At 42.4% G+C, this 23,937-nt stretch overlaps 1 protein-coding gene across 11 annotated transcripts in view; it reads right to left on the bottom strand.

Annotated features, from left to right (window-relative positions):
- Nucleotides 1-23,937, bottom strand: part of SPATS2L (spermatogenesis associated serine rich 2 like) — a 151,379-nt gene that overhangs the window by 58,887 nt on the left and 68,555 nt on the right. For 8 of the 11 annotated variants that reach the window (XM_055811506.1, XM_055811505.1, XM_055811507.1 and 5 more), the window contains exon 2: nucleotides 4,331-4,404. The exons of 2 other annotated variants lie outside the window; for them this stretch is intronic. The gene's annotated coding sequence lies outside the window, so the exon portion shown is untranslated. Of the gene's footprint in view, nucleotides 1-4,286; nucleotides 4,307-4,330; nucleotides 4,405-23,937 lie in introns of those variants that run through there. One more of the 11 variants, XM_055811508.1, reaches the window with a different exon arrangement.

Here is a 23,937-nt window from a genome sequence, read left to right on the forward strand (position 1 = left end):
GCAACGAGATTCTGTGGTTAACAAAAGCTCTATCACTGACATCCACAGAAGCAAGGATTTTGGCTGAAGAGAGCTAGCTCTACAGTTGTTCAATATTTGGACTGTCCTCTCCAACAAATGGGGGTGGGGGGTAGGGAGGGTGGGTGCAGGGAGCAGGGAAGAGACCCATATATGAGAAGCAATTTACACAGGGTGAGATTGAGCTCAACTGGCTGTCTTCCTTCAATATGCAAAGTTCTCAACAATATTGACACTGATAAGTTGTTCCAAGAGCTGAACATTATCCATCATTATTTTTTCAGGGGTTCCACTCATTAACTGAAACCAGACAGTCTAGCCACCTTGCTCACAATCAGAGCACAGCACACAGGGAATGCTTTGGGTCTTTTTAAACTGCCCGAACTGTGTAGTTGGAAGACAAAATACAAGAGCACTTTCATTGTTTTTTCCCCAGATATACCCTGCTTTTGGACTGGGCGCAAATTACTGCCTTGGCCCTCCATTCTAGCAGAACATACACTCCATCCTACTGCCCTCGGAGAAGGTGTTTGTTCATTTGCTGCTAAGGATAAAGATATCTGAATTGCTCCAACCTACTCCAAGTGCACACTCCACAAAGAACAAAAGCACAAGCTATCGCTGGTAAAGAAAAACTTGCTCGGACCATGAACCTTTACAGCACGAACCATTTCAGAACATACTGGAGGGAGGCAATTCCGTCCTGCCTTCACTTTAGGTTGCTTTTTTATTAATACATTCGCTCTTCCCCATCATTCAAAGTAGTGCTTCAGTATTGAAAAGCCATGAGAAATTGCATTCAGTGTCTTTTATGAAGACACTGAAGTTTCAGTTTTGCTGTGCTTACCATGTAAACAACCAGACCCCAAGTCCTCTCTCTTCATGGAACTGGATAGCATAAACTGACAAACACAGTAAAAGGTTTGAAGATGGCCATCTCAAACTCTTATATTCAGACCGATCCCACTGCTACACATTCACCAAAGCCTTTGTGATGCTTTTCACCACCAGGAACAAATACTCATCCATCTTCATGTTAACAGAAGTGGAATAAAGAAGGGCCAACAGTAACAGAGCAGTCAGAACATCCTAAACATTTTAAAGAATCTCTTCAAGAACTCAAGAGTCTCCTTTAACCTTGATTATCTCCGCAGGAAATTCTGTGAAAGCTCAACCTGCCTTCATTTCAGACTTCGATATTGATCAAAATGATCAGTGAAATCTAATCCAAATTATTTTTTGAGCTCTTTGTGTCACTCAGCTGCCAGTTATTTTTCATTGAAAGTATATATGATCAATGATAACGCACTGCAGGGAAGAGGAGGGAACAGGGACACTAAAGTAATGCACTAACTTTTTTTTTCCAGAAGTGAACTAAAATTTCATTCCTACTTCAGATATTTTCTTTTTATTTTTCAATTTCCTAGGGTAATCACATAATTTTAATTCTTCGTGTTTTAATTTTGAAAGCATTTTATCTGTCCAGTCTCATGATAAATCCAGGCAATTCTGTCTCAGAAGACTTGCAGAGCTGAGCATTTTAAGGACAAAACTACGTATTTATACAGGGAGTAACAAGATGTATCTACAGGTAATTACAGAACTACCCATTTTGAGATAATCTGCCCAGTGTGAACATCAGACCTTTCTTCAGAATTGGTCTTGTAGGACAGTCAGCTTGAACATGCAGCCCCTAGTCAGAAAAGCACTTAAGCGCTACTGAATTCCATGAAAGAAATGTTTTGAGACATTTATCAGAGAAAAATGAGCTACAGCACATACATAGGGTCTTTTGGAACTGCTTCAGATGTGCCCATGTTACTGAAGACATGAACTGATAATGAAGACATCACATCTGCACATAAAAGAAAACATTTTCAATCAAGACAATGCCATTCTTAAGACCTTACAAAGGGATTTTGTTGTCCTAAAAATTCTTTTTTTAGTACAACATTAAGAAGTAAGCAAACGTACTGGGTCTGGCTGGGATGGCAGCACATACGGTGCTGTGTTTCAGATCTGTGGCAACTGCAGCGCTGATAACAGGCGGGTGTTTTGGCTGCTGCTGCACGGCACCTGCACAGTGCCAAGGCTGCCTGCTTCCCACTGCACCCGCAGCCCGGTGGCCGAGGGGGGGCGAGAGGCTGGGGGGGGCACAGCTGGGAGACCTGACCCAGGCGGGCCAAGGGATATTCCATGACACATACGCTCACGCTCAGCAATAAACACTGGGCTAGAGGAAGACAGAGACGACGTTTTTTGTTGCCAGGGTGGCGGTTTGGAGACTGGCTGAGCATCGGTTTGCCTGTGGGAGGTGGTGTGCCATCTCCTTTGCTTCGCTCTTTTTTTTCTCTCCTGGGCCCTGCCTTTTCTTCTCCCAGTAAACTGTTCTATCAAAACTCATGACTTCTCTTCATTCGGCCCTTCCTGTTTTCCCCCTGCTGCGGGGAGCTGGTGAGGGGAGCGAGCGAGCAGCTGTGTGGGTGCCTGGCTGCTGGGCCAGGTAAACCCACCACAGCAAGTCATACAGAAAACCCATTCCAGACTAGTGTACACAAGACATTCTGATGTGGAAGAGCAAGTATAGCTGAAAACCTACCACCTTTTCCCTGAAATCACTGAATGCCAGCACTGCTCTTCTGAGAAATCCCTGTCTGTGTAACATTGCTGACAAGGGTGGAGGTGCTTCCAAGGTATCTTGCTCTCCAGGCAGGCCATCTGCTTCTGACAGCTCAAGGTCTGGTCAGGAACTGACCCAATAATTCGCTTAGTTGTAGTAAATAAGAGCTTGTAGCCAGACAAGTCATATTTCATCATGTATTTGGCCACACTTGAGATCAGTAGATGTGCAAGAACCACTCTGGGCATCCATATTTTTTTTTCTTCTTTCCTTTAAGTCACACAGCTCATCACTACTGAGTTTAGCATGCTAAACTATCAAGTAACAGATTGATTTTGTTCAGCTGCTCCTTGTAAGCCCTCCACCACCAAAAGCTTTGGAATTTTGCCATACAGCAACTCTGTAAAACAAGTTACAAGCAAAAAGAAAATCCTTAAGAAAAAGCGTAACAGCCCTCCACTAAAGAAATGGGGCGTGGGCAGCAAAATAACACGCAAATGACCCTGAGCATTTCACAAGCCTCAATACATAATCTAGTTATCGTCCCGACACCCATGTTCAAGTGCAGAAGTATTATCTCATTTTAGAGATTTCCATTTGAGGCATTAAGTGATTCATTGAAGATTTCTCAGCAAGCTATTCATAGGGAACACAGTCCAGACCTCCTAAACTGCAAGTAAACTGGAGAACCTTAAGACATTTTTAAAAAACTGTCATCCCTGTTAGAATTACACACAATGACAGGGTTATTAGCGCACTTCTTATGCTTAGAACAGACTGAGTTTATGATTTCATAACATGCTGGACAGAAAGAAACAGCCTACTGTCAGACACAACAGCACAAGGAATTATTTGATATATTTAAACAAGTATTTTCTTCAAAACAAGTGACAAAACCCACCAGGTTCACACACCTCTGAACTGAGGCAACTGCAGAGACCCCATTTCCCAGTTCTGTAGTCTCTAGTTTTAGCTAATATTTTATTTATTTTTTTTCACTATGAAGCTGCCCTTTCCCACCATCCTCTGAACATCACCTTGGACTATATAGTGTGAGATGATTTCAGAACACCGGTTCAGCAGAACTTTCAGTTGCAAACCACAATATAGTGGTTCAAACTACTAAAAAAACAGATGAGAAGAAGCAGTAGGACAATGTAAGATGAGATTACCAACTTGAATGACAAAGAAAGTAGATGAAGGGAAGAAATTAACCTGGAGTAGTGAAAGATAAGACTGTAGACGAAACAGGAACCAAACAGCTTCAGAGATGTTCAAACAGGCTGCACTGTCCTGGTGAAAGCAGCCCCTAAAGTTCCTGGCTTCTTGTTCCTGCACTGACAGACCTATAAATGAAGTACCTTCCTATTTGTTATCTGTCATACACACGTGCCATGTGAAAGTAGGCTTACTTACCCACCAACCTGTGTTTTTGTAAAAAGTCAAAGCTACATAGTAAGGAATTTATAAAGTACCATTTTGCCAATTGTTACATTTGTCTTTTTTTTTTTTTTCCCCCCTTCCTTCCCCTGTGATCATTGTGGTATGTGTCACTATGATCAGCTTTAGCAGGATAAGCTCAAGAAACCTGATGAACTCACTTGTAAAGTATAGGCTGAAAGCGTAACCTACAAGTTTCTGAACTTACCCAGTCACAATGGTTAGCAAGGAGAGACATAAAAGGTATCTTACCACCGTGAATGACTCCAGCTTCTGTTCTTGTTTTTCTATCTTCTCCAAAAGACTGTATCTCCCGCAAAAAACAGCTGTAAGTTAGAACATGATTAGTTAATTTACTCTTGATTTACTATACTGCTTTCTCCTTACAGGAGACTTTTGCGAAAAAACACCCCTCATTCCCTTACTTACCCTGCTCAACACATGGGGGGTGCTGACAGATGCTCTTACCAGTTTTTACAGGACTTACCTTCACTGCCATGCAAGCTTAGGCAATTACCTAAACCTTGTTGTTAGCACCATTCCTGACCACACATACAATTCTTCCAGCTATAACAAACCCATTTTTAAAACCAACATGTATTTTAAACTCAAACCAGCCAGCACATCGCGATGTGCAGAAAGATAAACCTAAGTGATGCAAACCGTTCTATCCATTAATGCAAGAGGGCCATAGGTGCAAGTTACAGTAAGTCACCAGTTACTAAACAAATCCCCCTGAGCCACACCAGCACAGTTTCAGTGTGGTCATTCTCCAACAAGCAACATTATTATCTCAAGAATACCAACTCAGCTGAAACAGAGGCAAGCCCAAAGAGTGACACCAGCACTCTGCCCACAATACAAGGCCTTTGCTGACGTGCCTATAAATTTCAGGGGAATTATCCCCAAAGTTGAAGACATACAACCACATGGATAGCTGAGTGCCTGTTTATGCCCATAGACAGATGAATGGAGACTGATTTCCCGATTTCATTAACAGGAGGGAACAAAACCAGAAATAGTTAAGTTTTGCACTCTCTTCTGTAGTTGCAAGGAGAAGGCAGTCATGAACTGGTCTACGATTTAACCACGCATGCCAGACAGGAATTAACCCTTTCTAGTTGCTACTTAAGTGAGTTACATGCTGGTCCCTGTTTGCCTTGGAGTAAGATCTGTTCAGCAGTCCCTCAGCTAACCCTAGAAGTACAATGTGACATTTCTGAACACCCTGACTGCTGAAACCAGCCTCCACCAAGCCACTATGACTTCACTGTCTTTGCAGACTTATTTTTCCTTCTGCATTACAAAATACTCACACTGTAATAGACTAGAAGTGCGTGACTGCTGCCCCATTTCATCCATCTTACCCTTGAAACTACAGATTTTGCCAAAGCCAAAGTGAAGTTCTGAAGTGCAAAAGCCCTGTCAGAGTCACAGGTTTTATTTTAAAGCAAAGCAGAAAGCTCTTAAATGCTTCTGCATCTGAACCTGCCAGATGTTCCCTGAAGCACTTCACCTAGCAAAGGCTCCCAAAACAAAGGCTCTCACAGATTAGGTCCCAAAGTCCATTGCAATCTGAACACGCTTCTGCATGGCTTGCTGAGTCACAGTTATGTTCAAAATCAAAAGACTGAAGCAATGTAAAATGTGATGCTTCAATGAAGAAATACAATTACTTATACATGTCACAGTGTTAAAGAGCATTTCTGGGTGTTGGAATCGACATAACAGGCACAGATCTGCGAGATGAATAGAGGGGCCAGAAACCCAGTGAGGGAAGCGCACCCACTTCCTTGCCTTTGGGCATAATGCTCTAACCAAGAGTTCAGGAACAGGCCTGCGCTACGGTCCTACCAGTATTCTGTTCTTCTGTGCAAGCAAGGGCACAACTTGGCTATTTGCTCCCTTCAAGGAGACACAAGCAAGGGATGAGAGTGAGGGAGCTACTGCACATCCCTTTTGTCTAGCGAGCACCTGAACTGAGACCAAGACAGACAGCAACATTTGTGATAGTGCATTTTCTGTAGGTGGTGGTTTTAGGATTTAAACAGAACAAATCAGATCATGCACATTATTGTACTGAGGCATCCTAGTGATTCTGCTTTTCTCCTGTGTAACATGCCACCTGCTAAACCCCAGTTTTGATCACCTTCAACCCGAGTTGTGGGGGAGATTCCTCTTCAACTTCAGTGGAAAATTAAAATCTGAAGAATCAAATGGTAAGACTTTTACAACTTAATTTTTTCTTTCCCCTGCTCAGTGAGTTCTTTTGACAATCCTTGCCCTTTTGAACTTCATGAAATATTGAAGACCAAAGTGACAAGTAATCTCAGAATCCCACACCTCGATGTGGTCTCAGGTATGAAATGCAGTCACTGGTATGAAATTATTAAAGTTCAAATTGTAATTCTTGTACTTTAAGGGCTACTACTATTAAAGTCTATTTTAAAAGACAAAGGAACACAAGCAAAAAATTAAAGTAAAAAGTTTTTGGTTTGCATCACTGTAAAGTAAAAAAGCAGACAACCAAGACAGCTATGTACCATATGTAAAGGAAAGAAAAAAGTTTTATTGGATGTTGTAAAGGTTTCTTCTTTCCAAACGATACCACTTCTGTCAAGTCTGATCAAATGAGATGTAATACCTTGAAAAAAATATAAGTAGATTCTTATGGGACATCTCTCCATAATTTGATTACCTTCCTAACTCAACATTTTGTCCTTAGTCAATGGTCCATGGCATATCAAAGAAAACATTATGCAGGAAACAGTGACCCAAGGGAGGAGAAAGGAAATTAAGAGTGAAGGTACAACACTTAAAAGGAAGTGTTTTTCATTTCTGTATTATCAAAGAATACTGTTGCTTACTGTCCACAAATGTTTAAGGTAATTTCACATCATAATGAAAGGTCAATTCTTAAAAGTGATTTTTACTTTCAAACAAAAAAGACCCTGAAATAGGAAAGCACGCTGTGACTCTGCAGGTAGTATAGACTTTAAAAACAGTGGCCCGTAACCCTCTGTGGTAGATCTATGGCCAATGAAGGCCATGTGTGTGGAGATGACATGAAACACCCTCTCGGAACCTTCAACCCATTGTCCCCCACTGCAGGGTACAAAGAGAAAAGAAGCAGGGCTTCAGATAGCACATCATCAAACCTCACATCAAACAGAGCTCAGTGACAAACAACCACACCAAAACTAACGTAAGCCAAAAAAAGCAGCAGGAATCAGTGCTCATCACAGCTCTACAGCCTTGGAGAACATACAAATAAACCAAGCACTTAAATCCCTCCCCATCTTGAACTCTGATCTTTTTAACAGTTCCCTAATCCTAGTATTAATGACACACAATGCATACATGCACCAGAACCACATACTAAGATTAAATCCAGATCACAACAGCTATTCATAGAGATATGGGCCTGTTCTGGTTTTGGCTGGGATAGAGTTAATTTTCTTCTCAGCTGCTGCCCTGCTGCGTTTGGATTTGTGTGAGAATGCTGGTAACACACTGCTGGTTTCAGTTGTTGCTGGGCGATGTTTACACTAAGCCAAGGGCTCCTCAGCTTCTCAGGCCCTGCCAGCGAGAGGGCTGGGGGGCACAGGGAGTTAGTTGGGGGGGTGGGGGGGCACAGGGAGTTAGTTGGGGGGTGGGCGGACACTGCCAGGACAGCTGGCCCCAACTGGCCAAAGGGATATTCCAGACCACAGAACGCCATGCTCAGCACAGGAGCTGGGGGAAGGAGGAGGAAGGGGGGACGCTCCGAGTGACGGCGTTTGTCTTCCCAAGCCACGGGCGTGACGGAGCCCTGCTGTGCTGGGGATGGCTGAGCACCTGCCTGCCCGTGGGGAGTGGGCAACGAATTCCGCGTTTTGCTTTGCTGGCGCGCGCGGCTTTCGCTTTACCTGTTAAACTGTCTTCATCTCAGCGCAGGAGTTCCCTCGCTCTGACCCCTCCGATCCTCTCCCCCGCCCCACCAAGGGGGGATGAGCGAGCGGCTGCGTGGGGCTTGGCTGTGGCCGGGGTTAGACCAGGACAAGGCCTTAATGAAGAATCAAAGCATACCATGAGCTGTAGAACACTGGACAGGAGTCCTCATCCTATGTGAATCTTCTTTACTCTTTCAAAGAGTAAAGCAAACTCTTTGACCAATTCTCTTCTGATGCCTAGCCCCATCCCCAACCTTAAACCTGAGGTTCCACAATATATCTGTCATGCAGAAGGGCTCAAAAACCTAAACACTGCACTCTGCTAATTCCACTGTAGACCTATAAGCCTTCTGGATCCTGACGGTAAACATACCCTTCAATCCCTCTGTTCCCGAGTATGTATCCTAAAACTGTATTTTGGACTGTGTTTAAGTATAGCCCAGCAACAAAGATTAGCACTGAAATTAACTGAAAGTTATTTGACTGTGTCTAAATCGGCTCTTACCTTTGTGGGAGCCAGCAGTAAAATAAATCCCCCTAGTCCCAAATCAAAACCCCAATGTAAAACCCAGCTATCTCCAACACAACTCCAAATTTAAGCAGAACCCATGAGATCCTGCCTGCAGTAGCCTGTATACAAGCAGAGAAATATTGCAGGGCTGAGCATTAAACTGAACTCAACCCTATATATTCACAAGCTCAACAAAAGACTTCTGAAGTCTTCCACTGCTGCCTACAGTTCTGCTAGCTTGCAGGGTCCAATGCTCACGTTTAACTCTTAATGACTCTACCTGTCACTTCTACATTTAATGTTAAGAATAGTTTTGTCTGGGGTTGTAGGGTTTTTGTTGTTGTTGTTTTGGGAGTTTTGGGGGTTTTTTTCTTCAAAAATTAAAAGCTAGGTTTATTGCTGGAACCAGAGGCACGTCAAGTTGGGATGAATGCTGGTAACACAAGGATACAATGGACTATGGTTTGTTTTCATGCACAGATATTTCTCCGATGAAGCCACTGAGAACATCTAGTGCGAGAAGCAAGCTGAGAGAAGGCAGGGAATCTTCTGTCAAACGCTGACATGACCAAGTGCAAAGGCTATTTGGAGTCTGCTGGTAAGCACACAAAAGCGAGACTTTATTGAGAGTTTTGGCACTTTTTTTTTGGACTTTATTATTATTATTATTATTTTGGCCTAGCTACTGAGTCAATCACATTTCCCTACCTGCCAATGAAGTTATTTAGCACATGGAAAGTAAACCTCCGTATCTTTAACATTTAGCCAAGCCTTAAGACATTTAGCCTCAACCTTACGCCTAACACAGACGTAAGCTCCAATGTAGTAAAAGTAAGGGGTGCTCCCTGTCTGTCACTGCTACACCAACAGTCGCAAGGTTCCTGTTTTGCATCTCAATATTCAGCCAATTAATAACAGCATCCTCCAAAGCTGATCTTTACCTGCCTTTACAACACCATGATGTTCCTTTCTGTGAACTGCAGTTTCTAACTTCAGCCAGGGAATGCAGTGTTAAGCATACTCAGCAGGAATCCAGCCTTCAGAGGACAATTCATATTGACATTTACAACACGCACTGCTTATTACAACAAAAGATGCATATGATTATAAAGCAGCATAAGCTCCCTGACTGAAACCATCCTCAATCTGATATTTGCCAAAGATTTTATAGCAAAAAGGATCTGTTAACTTTAGGATTGAGAAAAAACTAAATAAAAGCTTCAGGACTGGATCACCTCTCATCCTATGCCAGATTTCTGTCTGGTGACACAAGTGGGATAGTAATACTACAGTAGGGCAAAGGAGAGAATCCATGTTCAACACTGGTACAGGAGGGAATTACAGTAAATGAACAGCAGCAGCAATGAGGAAGAAAACATGTACATGCCGTGTGGTCTTGTCAAAGAGAAAAATTGTCCTTTAAGGCTTTCATAGCAGAGAGCCAGCATTGCAATCAGACATACAACTGGCACCACTTCAGTTTCAGCCAGCATGAAATAGCACGGTTTAAAAAACCAACCAACTCTGGTGTTTACTATGATCTACGTGTCTTATAGGACTGGAATATCCAGTCCTTCTAGCCTACGAAGCTCTCCCTGGTTGTGGGAACTTTGGTGTGAGCTAGAGTACCAACATGGGCCTCAGACTCTTCATTGACACGTTTTTTTTTAAACAAGTCCACATGCAGAGTCTGCAAGCACCTTTATTCTAACAGTGATCTGCCATTATTTAAGCCTGTTATTCCCCCTAACTTAGTGACAGCTGACGTTCTTCTCTCAAAGCTTTAAGGGCCTAATCCAATTCCTACTGACAGAGCTGGAACAGACCTGTAACACAGACACACGTGAGCCATATGGTACCTCACTGGATGAGAAATCCCTCTTACAAGTCCACCATCAGAAGAACTGGACCTACTGGAAACCCAAAATGGTTAGAGGACTGAGTTGTGGGCCCCACTAATGCACTAGCTCTCAGACAATGAGCACAAGGCAATGCTTAGAAGTTCTACTTCCTACAAGAATTGCTGTCTGCTACCTACACTTTCCATGCTTTTGATAGATGGGGGATAGTTTTTTCCACAGCTGGGAATGTTTTACTTGGATACGTTTATTTTTCCTCAACCTCTGGCTGACTCACAGATACCTCCATTTATTTTAGCTTTCTGCACTCTCAGAAACAGCAAGCAGGTTTCTGTAACCAACTCTAGGTACACTGTTAGTGACCCTAGTGGATTTATGGAGAGCTCTCTGTTCACCAGTGTTCACTCATGTTCCCTGAGAAGCCTTCTTTTGGGAATTAACTTCATTAAAAGAAACTTATGCACCCATGCTACACTCAGTTCTCAGAGGGTCTGTATACTTCGCCAAGATTAGCTAATTTGATTTAAGATGAGAATTTTCCCCGAAACACATAAGCCTGCATGCCAAAAGTATTCTCCCAAGGGCACGAAAGGACTTGTGAAGCTACATTCGGAAATATTCACAAAATTACATGAGATGCTCAGCCAAATGGTTATGAGAGTTCTCCATTATTTTCATTACTAAAGAAAATATTCCCTACCACATTCCAAGCTAAGCTTTGCGCACTTTGCCCTGCCCTGAACTGAGGATGCACATGAAGTATATCTGAAGCGGCAATATCCCAGCTCAAGTTAGCAAGACTGCCCGACAACACAAGCCATTATTTGTTTTTCCTTGTTCCAGTCAGGAATCCAGCTTCTGAACTTCCAGAGTCTGTGCAGAATCCTAGAAGTACCCCAATATACTGAACAAACATACCTAAAATAGAAAGCCTTTGTGAGTAGCCAAGTGGAATACTTGAGGAAAAAAATGATCATTAGAGAAGCTGTAGAGGATTTACAATTCTGTTTTGTTTGGATCTGTACAGTAGCCTAGCCCATAAATAGAAACCAGGGTTTTTTACATTTGCTTTGCTTTAGAGAGTTGTGGGAATGATGGTAACCAAGCAACACCACAAAGCTGGAAAGCCCTGCTTAAGGCAACTGCCCATACCCCGATGAGCCAGGATACATGCAGTGCCTAGAGGAGCTATGGGATCTCCAACTTTGTACACTTCAGGGGCTACAAGATTCTAAAAAGAACAAGAAAAAGATTCTGTATGATCTGTGGACTCTCCATGCCTTTTTGTGAAAACTGCCTCCTCACTGAACTGAATTCTCCTGCCAGCTGGAGTCCACTGTGAGTTTTACTCACCATTTTTGCACACTGAAAGGTCAATCTACCAGGAAAGCTTCCTCTTACTGAGGTTGGGAAATGCAAAAATACTGTGTCTCAGACAGCATGTTAACAAGTCAAAATAACCTCCACAGTTTTATTAGAAAATTCACTGCAGACCCATGCGAATTTGAGTATGTCAGTTTGCACAGAACATTACTTTATAATTATTCTAAAAGACGATCATAGAAAGTACAACTAAGTTCCAAAAAATATCCAGTGTCATTTTCTGGGCAAAACCTATCCTCCCATTCACCTATAGCAAATCAGAACAATGAAGCATCGTACAGCTGCTATAATTAATGACAGCCGAAATACCTTATTTTAAATTCAAGTGCAATCACCACTATTTTCAAACTGGCACATCCTCCATGTAATCTGTCTTCAGCCTCCCAACAGAAGGACAGAAGCTTCTGAAGGAAGCAGTACTTGGTATTTTGCAAACTTAAGCAAAATCAGTTTGTGCCCTCACTGTCAAATGGTTCTTCTTCAGCCTTGTACAGCAATTTTTTAAACTGCTCCAAAACCAAAACAGACATTTTCTTAGTAACAAAGCCAATATGTATATATGCATTTCAAGATATAATCATCTTCTGAGAAAGAAATATGTAAATGATGCTTTTAAAAAAAGTTTAAATTATTTGCTTATCCGAACAAGCAGTAGGCAGAGAAAATATGTCTGAACGCATATGGTTTTAACTGAATGAGGGATTATTTTAGGAGACAAAGGGTATCTGCTGAACAATCAATGCGTGGTAGATAATGCATCAAGGCTGCAGACGCAGGTTTATGCTGCAGTTTAGCAGACAACCCTACAGTGGCTTAATATCACAGGTAAGACAGCGAGGTCAGTACCAAAAGCAACATACTATAGCTGTAGCAGACATGCAGTTAACACAGAACACAGACACTGAAACCTACGGGGTGCACTGAGCAGCTCAATCCAGGAACAGGTTTACAACTTTTCCTGATACCAATACCCAGCTGATACTGGGTTTTACTGTGCATTACCCAGTATCAGAGACAACAACAAATAAGAATTAAAATCTCCAAGAAGCACCAACTAGAGACCACCTCTAAAGATGTCCCCTCCTAGTTACACTGGGACACAGAGAAAAGGGGGCTTCAGGGGACTTAAGTCTACTGCCAGCCTCACTGTGCTTATGAAAAAACATCACACCCTAAATGTGAAAAGCAAAACTTTTCCTCAGCACTAGGTCACATCATAACAACCGGGTTGAGCCTGCCTTTATAACAACGTAAGTGGACATGAAGTCCAAAGACGACACCAGCACCTCCTGGGGATCCTTACTGGAAAGTAGCCCAGCAGAGGAATGTACACTCTGCTCACCCATTGGAGCAGGGAGTACATCCTGCTCAGAGCGCAACCACTCTGCTCAGAATCTAGTACTGCAGCAGCAATGGGATCCTCAAGTCCGATTCCACCTCGCTCCATCTTAGCTGGCCTGATCTCTAGAAAGGAAGAGGACTGAGAACTCCCAGCTAGCTATCCTTTAAGCAGTTTCACACTCTTCTGTCCTTCCTGGCACTCTTACAAGAGCTGAACACAACTACGAAGCATGTTTTATAATATAGAGCTCCTGCAATTAAATATATTCCTTTATATATAAAACTCCAATCTTTATTTCTCTCCATTTAGAATGGGGAAATACCCTCTTTTCTTGTTGCATACAAATTCTAAGAATGGGATTGTCCTGGTTTCAGCTGGAACAGAGTCAGTTTTCTCCTTAGTAGCTAGCACAGTGCTGTGTTCTGGCTCCGATGTGGGAACGATGCTGGTAACACACTGCTGGTTTCAGTTCTTGCTGGGCGATGTTTATACTAAGTCAAGGACTTTCCAGCTTCTTGGGCCCTGCCAGCGAGAGGGCTGGGGGGGCACGGGAAATTGGGAGGGGGCACAGCCAGCACGGGTGACCCAAGCTAGCCAAAGGGGTATTCCATACCGTATGGTGGCACGCTGAGTATATAAACTGGGGGAAGAAGGAGGAAGGGGGGGACATTTGGCATTACGGCGTTTGTCTTCCCGAGTAACCGTTATGCGATGGAGCCCTGCTGTCCTGGGGGTGGCTGAACACCTGCCTGCCCATGGGGAGTAGCGAATGAATTCCTTGTTCTGCTTTGCTTGCATGCGCGGCTTTTGCTTTACCTATTAAACTGTTCTTATCTCAACCCTGGAGTTTTACATTTCTTTCCGATTCTCCTCCCCATCCCTCTGGGTGAGGGGGAGTGAGCGAGCAGCTGCGTGGGGCTTGGTTGACAGCCGTGGTATCATAATGAACAAAAATGAATAATGGAATCAATTTACAAATGTAAATATAACTCCATCCTCCTTTGAAGTTTTAATAGGAAGGAGGAGCAAAATTACTCAGGGGATCTTGGTCAGACTTAGTCATGAGTGTAAATGAGATCTCATTCCCATGTGGTATTTCACATCACAAAGGAAAGCATGCAGAGCTCTCACAGCCCTGAGACAGAAGGTTCCATGAAACACTAATTTGTATGTCAAAGCAGCCTCTTCATGGGAATAACATACAAGTAATAAAACAACTCCCAAAGTTTTGAAGTGAAGCAAACTTCTCATGCTGGAACTTACTGCTGCTCTGACCATTTAAAATATTTTGGTCCAGGCTTCAGCTGAAATGCTTGTGCCAGTCTCTGAGTTATGAAGCAATGTGGCAAAAATAAAGCCAAAATACGGTTTGGTTTTCTTTTATGCTAATGAGGTTGAATAAAAGTGTGTTCTGGTGCAAGTCTGGAATGCCTTCACTGAACCCAGATACACTCTATGCTAAAGGAAACCAGAGTTTGCCTCAGTTTGTTGGCACAGCACCCTCTGTATGGATCTTTTATTCAGAATTCCTGTCTGTATTTACTTTCATAGGAACAAACGTATTTACTGCTGCCACTGAGCCTCAGCAACTGACTTACGACTTGGCCTCTCTGCTCCAAGTCCTTTGATACACCAAAAGTAAAGTTTGTTCCAGTAATATCCGCTCACCCACAAGACATAGTCTGCATAGTTTATGGTACACTAAAAAAAGGAACATGTTACATTTCAGTGACAAAGTTGCATGGAAAACATTACTCACACACAAGGCAGCCAAGCTACCATCTCCAACCCAACCTTTGCTTTGAGACTTCTGTTTGGTTTAGTTTTGCAAACCTCACAGTACATTGATGTTATTTATTTTTCCATTTTATTTCCTAAGATTTTTGCTACTTACGTAGAAGGGACAAGGGACACAAAAATAGATATGGCTACAACCTACCCATCTCATTTGCAAGGTCTCATGACTTTCACAGATGGACCTTCATGGTATAGGCTTTGCTCACATCACCAATGAAATCAACATCATCCTTTTAACTCCAGTCCTCAGTATGAACTGCAGATTTCACATGTCAGCAAATACCTTAAAATCCACATCTGCAGATTTCAAACACACACGCTGCCTGACCACCTTGTGTTCACCTTCATCATCAATATGTTAAAAATTAAAATTCATTTCAGCCACCTCAGTGCATCAGTACACCTCTTCTCCTAGTGAATTACTGAAGTCTGTGAACTTGGGAAGCCATACAAGCAACTCCTGGTGCACGTTCAGGATTACAGCACATTGTAAAAGCTGGCTGTTAAAAGCAGAATTACGAAGTTACAAAATACAAGTGGAACTATTACATCTTTTCATGTCTTGTATATAATGAAATGCCCCACTTAACACAAATCATTCTAACTGAATTATCAGTATTCAAACCAGCCTGAAGCACGGCCAAAAATCCACTGCTGTCACTACTCATGAGCATTTCCTGCCAGCAGGATCCAATGAGGGAGCTGACAAACCCAAAGGGCTGAGACCCCCTAAATCAGAAATGGTGTGTTAGACGCATACCACTATGCATGCAGAATTGACTGGAGGCATGACATGATTTCCAGGAATAAGCTTAGAAGGAAAAAAAAAGTAAAAAGGAAATAAAAAATGAAGACTTTTAAAATTTTAATCTAAATTTCTATTTAGACTTTCAAAACATTATATGCTGTAATTACTCTGGCAGTCACATCTCCCCCAAAGAGAAAGTAAAAGGAGATGAATAGAAACATGTTGGGGGGTTTTTCTAAGATTTTTTTTTTTAAATGCATTACAAACACTTTTTATATGGTTAAAACATTTTGTATGTCGGGGTGTCAGGTGGGCAATAATTATTTTAATCTTTCTTATTTTAAAAATGGTAGCAGATAAAACCAAAACAGCCACTCCATATCAGAGGCCAATTTTTTACCCATTTCCCTACAATCACCATCAGAACTTATAGCATAAACAGTCTTCTGACACAACTGATCTGTCCATCCACACGCCCAAAAATAAACATGCTGCAAATGCAAAAAAGAGATGTGAACTACCATAGAACACAGTATGTAACATCAGCCTGCTAAGGAACAAACACAAACCCACTGAAACTGCCTCCCTTCAGCGTTAATTAAGTAAGATCACAGAAATTTAAGGAAAACCTTCAAACCTTAGGTATGTCTAAATATATCAATATATATTTTATTTTTTATTTTATATCAATATTTTATATTATTACATAAAATAAAAGTAACATTTAAAAAAATACTTTAAAAGCCTGAAGACAGAACTAGATGATGAAGACTGGTACCAGAATACAAAGTCCAGTAGTTTACCAGAAATACCATTAGCTGGTCCTTCTCGGACGCCTGGCATTTAAGAAAGGGAAGAATTCTGGAAACAGCCTCTCCTGCAGATACTACTTTGACCTAAATTTGACTACTACTATCATGGGAGGGTAAGGGATAGAGCCGTTGGAGGAGGGAGAGCGGAAGAGGCAAACAGAACTCCAAACAATGAATCAAATAATAATTCAAAATCTGACCAAGGCAAAGCCCCAGCAAAGGAGCTGGGATGAGGGAGGTCATGGAGTCAGAGCTGGGCAGGACCTGCAATCCAAGATGCTTAAGAAGTATTATTTAAAGCAGTAGAGAAGAGCACTGTTCAGTCATGCATTGTTTCATGTAAGAGACAAATTTAGAAACTGGCAAATCAATTCCTGCACAACTAGAACGGGAATCCCACAGAATTAATGCCACAAGAGAAATTATGAAACTAACATTTATCAGCAAGACAGACAAGTTCCCAGAGGTAGAGGTGTTGCTTTGGCCCTACTCTCTATGTACATATTGCATGTGAAATGGAATCGCAGAGCCATTTTTGTAACAGCTCTGATAGATGCACTCTCTGTATGAGCGTTTTTCTTTCAGTGGCCTGTCATTTCTGTGAAGAGAGGTTCAACACACCTCAGTTCATTATATTTCTCACAGAGGAACACTCACACCTGTCAGCAATCACATGAATATCATCACATGGCTGTTAATACATAATGGTTAGGACCTTATTAGCAGATCTCTCTGCTTCTCCTTTCAAGGAATTATGAGAACTCAATTTACTCCACACGACTTCAAGCCAAATCTTTTATACAAATTATCGGCCTTGATTCATTAGCCACTTGGAGGCAAAAGTTAACAGCCTCTAATTTTTCTCATATTTTATTTTAAAGAACAACAAAGTCCTACATTCCCATCAAAAGCAAATAAAACTCCTAGATGGCTCCAGGTTTCATCTTATACTCTGAAAATGGAAATAGCATTCCAAACAATCTGGGCAGAGAGCTAGAAACAGGCAAAGGTTGGGCCCCACTCCTCCTCCTCAGCTGATCCTCATGCAGGATCAAGCTGTAAGAAGGTAAGTCTGGTAGACTCCTTCCAGGAAGAAGCTACATGAAAACATTTAAATATTTAAAACAGTCACATAAAAAAAGTATATGGTCAGACCAGAGCAAAGTGTGCTATCTTTATCTCTTTATGTATGACAAGACAGATCACACACACAGACTTCCTTGTATCATACATGCTGAAAATCTTACGTAGTTCAGATTGCGCTGACTATGAGTGGCTGATACTATCCCATCCCATTACTGCCATCTGACTGCTCTTTGGACATTACTTTTAACTACATGCAGTTTATTTGTATATTCTGTGTGTTGTGGGGGGATTTTTTTGTTTTTGTGTTTTTTTGGGGGAGGGGGGAATGTTTTAGGGTGAGGGGTTTTTTGTGTTGTTTTTTTAAAAAAAACACAAAACACAGGTACATTTCTATATTTGCATTAACACAGAGGGATACCAATTTATGGCCTGTCTCTTAAGGAGTCCATCTGCTGTTCAAAAGCCTGTGTATCCCTGTATTTTCCACTTCAATTAACACAGATTCCTTCCCAAAGCTCTTTTCTGCGGCTGGTACCGCAATCTGAACATGTCCAAAAATGTCACACAACAGCCCCTGAGTTTCCTCCCAGAAAAATTCTAACTTAGAAAAAGGCAAACCCTTTCACAGAGTCTGGTACCAAATTTGTTCAAAGACAAAATCCATCAAAACAAGCACTCCCAGCACCGCTCCCCCCACAGCAGGGCAGCTGCCGCCAGCCCCAGCAGTGCCCAGTGCCTGCCGCAGCTTTACAGGAGCCTGGCTCCCACAGACATCTGGCAAAGGGCCTTCACCACACGCCCACCTTACAGCCCAGCATTTCAGAATGAATTGTCCTCGCCCAGGTCATTTGGCACTGCAGAAAAACAGCCCCTGCTATCACGCTGCTTGGCCATTTTGCTCTATTAAACCACTTCTAAAGAGCTGGGCTCTGACTCCACAGGCAGCTCAGCGAGGGTGCAGAGCCTGGTAGGCCGAGTTCAGCCCAGAACAAGCACTGTAGCATCACACAAAGTGTCATTTTTTGTCATAAGTAACAGCAATCTTCAGGTTTTTCTTTTTTTCCTTTTTTTTTTCTTAATTTACAGAAAAGGAACCTTTAGTATCAGATTAAGCCACTCTCCGAAAGAAGAAGATATTCACTTAAAATAGGGAGTGACAGTTTAAAGTTGTGCTAGTCAGTTTAATTAATGATTACATTTACATTGCTTCATTCCTTTAATATGATGCAACAAGGGTAATGACTAACCTTTTTGCAGTTTAATAGACCTTCCAACTACAAGATAATCCCTTTTCCATTTAACAAGCCCCTTGTTACAGTTTAATAAATCTAGTTTTGCTCTTCAGCAATTCTTTTTAAAGTGCTTTGGAAGGTACCACCATTCACCTACAGCCTGATTTTCAGAGGACCTGACTGCACAAAATTCCAATCAAAACTTTCTGCACTCAATACCTCTGAGAATCCAACACCAGAAGGCAACTGGAAGTTTTCAACCTTTCTCATCTACAGGGTAAGGGGCAAAATAATCAGTCAGGTACAGTGTAACTTTAGAAAAGGGAACTGCATATTAAAATGCTACTAACATGGGAACCTCAACTCACCCCATTAGTGTAGAGAAAGGCAACCATCATTCTTTGTCAAGTGATGGCAGCACAGCGGATGAATTTACGCACATGACCATCTGTTGCCAGATTAGACAACTTTCCAGTCTGCCAAATGCCTGTTCTTTTTCAGAACTTCCCTGGGTTTGTAGGCTTACTCTCTCTACTACAAACCAGAACACATTATAGAGTCCCCTTCATCCTAAAACACTGTGGACTGTGAGCCCTCCCACAGAACTGCCAGAAGTTTTGAGACTGAGCACTGCTTAAACACAGGGCCATGGGAGCCAAAGGCAGCCCACTGCTGCAGCCTGCTCCACAGTTGCTTATCACGCCATGTTCTTGGCTAAGGACATGGAACCAAACTCCTATTCACATTGCAAGTGCTGCAAAACTTCCAATACACTTAGAGCTCCGACAAGACCTTGGCTTGAAATACCTCCTCCACAGAAAATAATCCGCAAAGGACCTAGACCGCACCTATTTCAGACATGCAAAGAGCTTGTGTCCCTCATGACAGGAAAAAATTGTGAGTTTACTGGCCATGCTGTGATCCAGACCCAATAGCACACCATTAGAACCATCTCATATCAAAAAGCCCAGTAAACAACGTAAACAATAACTAGACAAAAAAAAAAAAAAAGGAGGCTATATAAAGATCATAAGGCAAGATACCGATTTTACATCGGCATCCAGAAGGACAGCTCCACTGATGTTGAGGATTTCCTGTCTTCAGCATGCACCAGAAACATTGTGACATTTTCCATAGTTCCCTTTCACTCACAGGTAAACACTAGAGAGCCAGAGATCTTCTGATGTAAAGCTGATTGCCTGCTCAGCTCAAGGTTTCCCCAATACATCACTGTCTGGATATTTGTCTTCTTTTGAGATAAAATGATAATAATCACATTTTAAAAAGTCAGTGCAGCTACTGCAATTGACTCTATGCCAACCACATTCTCTAGTCTTCCACAAAACTTTCCAATCTACCAGCAACTCGGTAAAGAATCAGCCTGTGTAGGTCAACAAGACACAAGAGCACAGATATTAAAGACAGGTGTGTGGTTTTAGCAACAGATAATAAAGGGAGAACTGTTTTTACTGAGTGAGAAGGAAACAACGATAAAGGGCCAAACTCTGTACTTGTGGATTTCAGTGAGCATAAGCCCCAAGAGAATGTGGCTCTAAATCAGTAATGCAGGAACTGCTGCAAGCCCACCGTTTCCATCAGATCCTTAACCAAATGGCCAAACTGGAGGAAAACCCATCAGGGCCAGGGAAGCCCTGGTCTCGTACTACCATCACACAGAAAAAATATTCCCTGTAGTTCCTCCCTTTTGCCCTCAGCTCACAAGCTTCCATTCCCATCTGAGTATCTAAACAGACATGGCCAAAAACTTTGTGCCTTCTGACTGCCAGAGCTCCTCCTGGCCCCGGGATCTTCCCCAGCCTTCCTCCCTCACCCCCTCACCAGGGCTTCCTCCAGCCACCTTCCCTGCTCTTGTCACCACTACAAGCCTCCAGGCACTCCTACACAGCAGCCGCTCTGGTTAATCCACATTTGCCTCGCTGCAGACCTCTCTGGGGCACCGCTGGCAGGTACACCTCTTGCCCTACTCGTGCTACAGCTGTGTGCGTTTGATAGTACACCTGATCTTCCAACTCCCTTCTGCTGGTCTTTCCTTGTGTCTCAGACCCGGCTGCCTCTGTTGGCCAGATCAATCATCCAATCCTTTCTGGCTCCCACTGTGTTTGTACACAACGTAATTTCGCTGTCTTGGGAGGAAGAAACCCTCAAGTTCTTCAAGATTTTTAATGAGAAGTAAGTTTCCTCCTTTCACTCTAGTAACAAAGTGGCTGCAGTACACGGGAAGCCTCAGGAGCTGCAGGAATGGATGGAGAAGCCTCTCTCCACCCAAGCACTGTGCAAGCAGCCCATCTCCGCACCACCCCTCTCTTCATCAGCTCCAGAGCGAGGAGCACAAGCTCCAATCCTAACACCAAAACACAACTTCATGCCAGCAGCTTAACAAACCAGCCAACTCAAAACAGTTTCTAGACAGCACTAAGTTATTATTGGAAAACAGACTTACAAAATTAGGCAACATTTCATTCAGACTGAGTCCTAAAGATCACTAAATCAAATGCTTCATAGGCTAGTATTACTGCACAAGACTGTTATTCCCTCTATCAACACAGCAAGAAGTCCCACAGCAATGACATCTTGGGACTTATAGGTTTTTCCACCACTAGTATAAACCACAGTCTCTGAATACATTCCCACTCAGAAGCACCACCACCCCCAGGCTGCACATGCAAGGCTTTTATTGCATTTAATTTTACACAGAGAACCAGACCCAGTACCGTAATTTTAATACTAAAAGCGGACAGTTTAAGCGTAGTGCAGCAGTGGAAACCTCAACCTGGATGTGTGTAGGACAGCACATACTCAATGCTGGTTTTAAACATTACTAAGAAAGCAATTCAGTCTGAAACGACCATTTAAGTACATGCTTGAGCTTGAAGTCGTCTGGAGCCCAAATATTCTTTCTTGGCAGTGGCACTTCAACCAGTAAGAGAGCCTGAAGTCCTGACCTGTCACCCCACTAGCTGTCAGCATGCATCAGCCTTCAGCAACAGTAAATGCCCCGCGCCATGGAGAGCACTCAGATGGACACTCCAGTGCTGAACCCTCAGGGCAAGCTCCGCACAGGTTTCTAACACCACCAATCAGGATCCTGAAGAGCTACCATCATCCTGAAACATGTCATAGCACAAACACCATCTTTCGGTGCTATTCCAATAAGATTCAGGCAAACACCATTAATCTTTGCATGGATTTTGTGTAAGGCTGGGACAACAAACACCAGGCTACCTGCCCTGCATGTCAGGTGTTTGTTTTGAAATGCTGCCGGGCAGGTTGGCCTTAGCAGCACGAAGGGGTAACAACTCAGCAAGGCTCTACTGTCAACACAAGAATGGTAGCAGCTTCTTCAAAACTGACTCAAAACACACCCACAACTTTCGAGGATAGTCATCTCCCAGGAAGTCATACTCACAAGCCCACTCAGCCATGCACAGCACAAACAGGTAACATTGCTCAACGCCACTCAGAACGTAAAACAGCATCAACCCTCTTGGAAGCACAGTTCATGGAAACGCCAGCCTTAAGTAACCACTTTAAAAAAAAAATAAAATAGAACAGACCTTCAGTCAGTGAACATCAAATACCACCGCAGCGGGGTTTACACAGGCCAAAATCTGTCCCCAACTCTGAGCAGCAGCACACTGGTATTTACAAACAGGTGAGGCTTCTTTGCCATTTGAACTCTTTACCTTTTCAAGGCTCAGGAGATCAGATTCATGAATACTTTAAACACTGAACACAGTACACAGCCATAGGCATTTTTTTCAGTCAGCAAACCCCTAGACAGAGTACTGAAAAGTCTATTATGAAGGCCAGTCACTATCCTCTTCTTGAATGACCACATGAAAATCTGGGACTGTTGCACAATGGATTGAAAGAGCCTTTTGTCTGAAGGAAAAGGACAAGGAGTCACAAAGTATTGCAGATTCATTTCTAACTCATGTTTTTTGAAGAAATTGTATAGCTTCAGCTAAGAGCAAACCAAGAAGACAGCAGGCTTTGAAAAATGTTATGCCACAACCCTTTCCCACTATGTACACACAGAGCATATTTTTAGATTAGTCTCTTTTGTATTACAAAAAGATGGGCAGGCATTCTGTATTATTGTTGTTTTACAAGAGAAGTTTAAAACACATGCAGAGTTTTGACTTTATTCCAAAACCTTAATTAGGGTCTGCAGCACTATTTGTCTTGTCCAAACAGAAAATCATCTGAAGCTTTTTTGGTACAAGATCTAGTAAAAGTATAATTGTACTGGGACAAGAAGTGAAAGCATTGTCACTGGTGCTTAATAATCACCGATTGAGCAAATTTGCCATCACCCATAAAGTATATGATGGCCTATTCCACAAAGACTTTTTTTTTTATATACTGAGAAACCAGCAACTGACTCTTTAAAGTTTGAGGTCTGTTTCTGAAGTATCTCAAAAAAAAAAAAAAAAAAGGGCCGATTACATCTGCTGATAACTTCTCAAAAGTAAGAAATGCTTTACTTCTCCATCCACCCCAATCGAATTTTCAGTTCTCAGATTTTACATACAGGCAGCGTGCACACCCCAAATGGGATTTACACACATGATTTCATTACAGAGTTTCTAAGCAATCTTCACACGGACAAATTTTCAGCAGGAAAGACAGTGGGAGCTAATAAGCAAAACCAGATTTCTTCTAATCCATATCCAGAACTAAGGAATTACTGCACGTCCACTCAGAAACAAAAGTCATGGCCATCAGATTTCCCTTCTTCACCAGGTACTGTGAAACTTAACAGTCAAAAAATGTCAGTTTTCACCTTCCAGATTCTTGCTGCATCCCAGAATTTATATTCCTTGTGCGCCCACAACCCCTCCTGAAATCAAGCAACATATTTTGCACACACCATTGGTCAAGGTGTCAGTTGGATTTAGCTCTTCCAACCGCCCTATGAAATTGTACCAGGCAAGGAGCTGGCCTTCGGCATGTTACAAGACAGCTCTACGGGGTCCAAAATCTCTGCTGCTGGAATCATGCATGGCATCACCTGCAGACATATATTGGAAGTAAAAGTCCTGCCATGCCAAATATAACCCCAAGGTAACTACAGAGCCCATCATCTCACACTCTGTAAAACATGGGTTTATAGTCCTCAGGACTGCAAAGAGG

The sequence above is a fragment of the Falco peregrinus genome, chromosome 8 (genome assembly GCF_023634155.1).
Source record: "Falco peregrinus isolate bFalPer1 chromosome 8, bFalPer1.pri, whole genome shotgun sequence".
In the NCBI taxonomy this organism is placed as follows: Eukaryota; Metazoa; Chordata; class Aves; order Falconiformes; family Falconidae; genus Falco; species Falco peregrinus.